The sequence below is a fragment of the Mus pahari genome, chromosome 11, assembly GCF_900095145.1.
Source record: "Mus pahari chromosome 11, PAHARI_EIJ_v1.1, whole genome shotgun sequence".
Taxonomy (NCBI): Eukaryota; Metazoa; Chordata; class Mammalia; order Rodentia; family Muridae; genus Mus; species Mus pahari.
The window spans coordinates 74,652,736-74,657,735 of NC_034600.1; the positions used below are offsets into that span (position 1 = coordinate 74,652,736).

Consider the following 5,000-nt stretch of genomic DNA (forward strand, 5'->3'; position numbering starts at 1 on the left):
TATATATATATATATATATATATATATATATATATATATGTGTGTGTGTGTGTGTGTGTGTGTGTGTGTGTGTGTGTGTGTATGGATATTTGCATATTTAGATCGATGATTGTATAGGATCTCTTGTTAGCATAAATCTTTATTACCATAATTCAGTCTGGCGAACAGAGTGTCCACTTCATTGCTATAGGTGGATGGATGCAAAATAATATGAGTAGTAAAATGAGTTGACATTTAAATCTTTAAGAGAATGTTATGATATACAGTATCTTAATAAGGTGTATAATTCACTCTTTGAACATCTTGTTAAGTGTGCAAAGGGCATATTAAACTAAGTTTCTTTAAGCATGTACTCGTTACAATTAGAATGATACGATTGTGTTCTGATGGTAAGTTGTTGTTGGAGTTAATGATGAACACAGATATGCTACCACCCCAGTTTTCAGTTAATGCCGTCAGCATTAAGGGCCTTCTGAAGGGTATTACTGCAACCTTCACAAACCTGCACCCAATTCAACTTCTCTTCCTATGTCTGGGCATTCATGTGAGGTACAGGGTGAAAAGGAACCAGGATTGTGGTCTTAAAGGAATTCGAGAATTTATACATCAGATATTCTGAGCATGCGCCCTAGAATTCTGGTGTGCATTGAAGTTTGAGACCCACTGATTTGATTCAGAGGGAAAGATGTGCTTTCAAAAGTATAGAATGAAAGAAGAGAAACCATTTCCTAATCCTTCTAAGGGTAATTGGCTGTCCGCAAGGGAGTTCTTTTATGCAACAACAGAGTCTGCGCAGAGCAGTGCATTGTGGGTAGCACTTCCTCCACTGCATTCTCCATGGGGTCGGCAGGTGGAGACAGGACTGGGTCCTAAAGATGCTGGGAATCCCGCCTATCGGAACTGTTTCTCCTCCAGGCCTCCGATTCATGAATCATTATCTTCTGTTGGTTCTCAGAAATAATTGTGGGTATTTTATTATTATTATTTTTAAGTAAGCTTGAAATATTCTCTTTGTAAAATTCAGTATCACGTAGTTTGTTGTTGAGAAAAATCTCACGCTGAGCTGGTCCGTGTGAGGTTTATGCTCAGGCTTAGCCACACATAGCTTACACACAACTTGTCTGCATTCCTCATGGCCCCCGACGCCTTGTTTTCTTTGGGACTTCCTGCATGGTATGGATGCTCTCTGGCACTGGATGGCCTTCATTGCCATGTGCAGTAGAATACAATATATCCACAACAGAGTGAAGGGCACCTGTCACAAAGGCCACACACTAATGAGGAGTCCATAGACAACCTTCTGCCCTTAGCTGCAAAGCTTCAAATGGAAGCCTTTAGATGACTAATGGTGCATTGAAAAACTTGGTATGACAAGGCATGTCAGCCTCATTTCAGATCATTAATAGACACAAAGGAAGCTGCCACACAACTCAGAATCTTTCCACCGTGGATGGGGATTTAGTGGAAAAGGTGGTTACAGTATTGCCTCAGTTCACAAACACTCCTGGGAGAACCTGCATAATACTTACTTCTTTTTTTTTTTTTTTTTTTTTTTTTTTTTTTTTTTTTTTTTTTTTTTTTTNTCTTTGACTTATATTTGGCAAATACTGTTTGAACAATGTAGGACAAAGTAGCATACTGTAATACAGGCTTAGTCAACAGACAGAGTAAGTAGAAGGTACTATAATGTGGGCTCAGTCAACAGAAGTAGGTAGCGGGTGCTGTGAATACAGGCTCAGTCACCAAGAGAAGTAGGTAGTGGGTGTTGTAATACAGGATCAATTGACAGAGTAGCTAAGGTTGCTATAACGCAGGATCAGTAAACACACTTCCCAGTGCTATTTATCAGCCAGTCAAATAGAAAGATTGACCTTCCTATGTATCCTTTAGGGATACCTTCAAAAGTCAGTTAAAAACTAACACAGATTCAAGGACAAATACTCCTTCTGGCAGTTTCCTTTGATGTGTGAGCTCTGGAATCCACACTCAAAATGCTTAAACCAGACTGAAATGTAGCAGAGGTACTAAAAGGCAGTACACAGACACCCATCTAACTCCCTCTGAGGGGACAACTACATTTTATATTGAAAATAATCCCCTGAATGTAACATAACATGCACATTCTGTGGTCTTTTTTTTTTAATTCCTATTTTCTAGATACTGCCAGTCAAGCAGGAGTTGAGACTGTAAAGCTTCAATGCAATGCTTGTCTATGACCAGATGAACATATGTGCATGCCTACCTACCACCACACACATGACATCGCAGGGCACAATAGTAATTAATACGTGATGTATAGCTGGCAGTTTTCCTGCATTAAAACATCACTGAATTTGTGTACACACACACACACACACACACACACACACACACACACACACACCAGGTGGATAGATATAGCTATGAATATGGATATGAAAATATATAAGTAAATTAGTGAAAGATAGGATAGAAACCATGAATTTGAGAGGGGAAGGAAGGGCATATGAAGGGTGTGGAGGCAGAGAAGGGAAGGAGGAAATGATTTACTTACATTATAATCTGAAGAATAGTGTTTAACAGAAGAAGTAAGTTAGAAACCCAAGAGTGGAGCTGGGGAGCTGCCGTTGCCTTGTGCTGCACGCAGGGAGATCAGCTTGGGCATCCCGCACTCCACACAAAGCTCTTGGTCTCATAGTGATAATTCCATTCAATAAGTGTGGGGAGAGTGGGTATTTGCTACCATTGCTGCACTCTCGGCTGTTAACATATGTGGCAAGGATCCAGAAACAATGGGGATGATTCTTGGTCACAGCTGCATGGAGTAGCAGCAAGCCTGCCTCCTGTGTCCTCTGCCTGAGGTGGGTGCTAGGAAGACGCCCCATCCACGGGTGTTCTCTCCACTGACGGGTATGGTTGAGGACTTGTGCTGAGGACAGAAGAGAAGTGGAGTTTGCATCACATCAGTCCTGAGTTCCTTCATCTTCCATTGCCAATCACAGAATGCCACCACCTTGGGAACTTCCAAAGAAATGGTTCCTGTCAGTTCTGCCTTCATCTGGTGATACCTGGCTTGCTGGGAGAGTCCCAGGGCTATGCATGAAGTCATATAATGTGAGACAGAGGCTACAATGTGACCCTTCCGCCCTTTTTTAAAAAACGGCCAATAGGATTCCACTATGAGGGTACACTCTGGTGTCATTGTTACCACCTCCCAAAGGCCACCCTTCTTCTACCTTTTCCAGTGCCTCAGAATGATGATTAAGTCTTAGGGACATATACTTAAACCACCCCCAGACCACACCAGGCCCTAAAGTGAGACCACTATGCATGTGACTTGCTCTGCCTCACTCACACAGTGCCATTGCAATTTGTGTTCATACCCACACTTTCCACTCATTCTCATCATGGGTCTGCAGTCATCACCCGCCAAAGAGGTGTGGACTGCCCAATAAAAGGAGACACTACTCAGCTTAAATTAAGTGAGAAAAATACCATCATATATGACTAAATTCTCATTCCAGTAGCAAAATGCACGTTATAAGATTTTCTCAGGTTGTTATGCCTTTTGCAAAAACCCAGGCTTCTCTTTCCATGACTGTTGTAATGTTAATCATTAAGAAGTTAATTCAAAGCTTACAGTGAACAAGTATATAGGTATGCATGTAAGAAGGAAGGAAGGAAGGAAGGAAGGAAGGAAGGAAGGAAGGAAGGAAGGAAGGAAGGAAGCAAGCAAGCAAGCAAGCAAGCAAGCAAGCAAGCAAGCAAGCAAGCAAGCAAGCAAAGAAGCAAGCAAGGAAGGAAACAGAAGGGGGAAGAATAGTGGAATAAAGGAATGGAGGTAGGAAGGAGAAAGACCAAAGGAAAGACAGGTAGGAGAAGGGAGGAGGGAAAGAAGGGAAAGAGGTTGGAAAGGATAATGGACCTAGTGAGAATGTTGGAAACTTACTTCTTCAAGACAGACCTTGAAATGTTCACAGCAGCCCAGGACCAGCAAACGTTGGGAAATTTAAAACCTGAGTTGGTACCATGAAATATGGTTTCTGTTTACTAGGACTCCTTTTCCTGGTATGAGTTTAAAATGTTCTATGATTCAAGTGTACAGTGTGGACTACAACATTGTAAACACTTTGTAGTTAAAATTGCTCTTGTTGCTGACTTTGTCATACCTCAGCTGAACCACTATTTGGCACTCTGAAAAATGTAATTTAACAGCACAACCAACCCAAGATCTTGCTATGGTCAGGTTAAGTGACTGGATGAATTAACCACTACACTTAGCATATATTGATACAGACAAAAAAAAAAAAAATCGAGATTTGCCTAAGGGAGAAAAAGAAAAGTCAACTGTGGGAACTGTATAAAAAAAAAGAACAGATAATAAAAGATAGAAAAAAAAGAAGATAGACAGACAGAAATATCCAGAAGTCTGGATTGTGGCGGCTCAGGAGAACTCCAGGGATGTCAGCAGCAGGGAGTGGTGCAGGGTACCACTGCAGTCAGTCAGCCACTTAGGAGGTTGTGGTTCCCCCCCCCCCTGCTTTCAATAGCTCCCCACTGAGCGAAAACCCACCTGCAGTTGGCCTGGGTTAGCTTCCACTGGCTTCTGTGAAAACTTATCATGAGTACAGGGATTACAACACCACATTATTACTTTATATTCTTTGACACGAGCGTTCTGAAATCGGCATGTCTAGGCTAAAGTCATGATGTTGGTGAGGCTGCGTTCCGGAGCATGCAGGAGAAAGTTTCTTTACTTGAAGGTTTTTTGCTGTTGTTTTTGTTTTGTTTGTTTTTGTTTTTTGATATTTGTAGGCTGTGAACATCCCCTGACTCCTGGCCTCCTTAGTATAGCCACAGGTACTGGATATTGGAACAGTGATATTTAGGAGGTCCATTGGTCTGCTTCACATAGATGATAACCTTCCATTAGAAGCCACCTGAAATGCATGCTGTGCTATAGAGATGCTTTTAACTTGTATTTGAAAGACATAGGGAGAGAGGCTGTATACAGAAATGAA

The 5,000-nt window shown here is 41.6% G+C and overlaps 1 protein-coding gene across 2 annotated transcripts in view; it reads left to right on the forward strand.

The window, feature by feature from the left end:
• Ctnnd2 (catenin delta 2) overlaps positions 1 to 5,000 on the forward strand; it is an 801,097-nt gene that overhangs the window by 125,154 nt on the left and 670,943 nt on the right. The window lies entirely within an intron of this gene.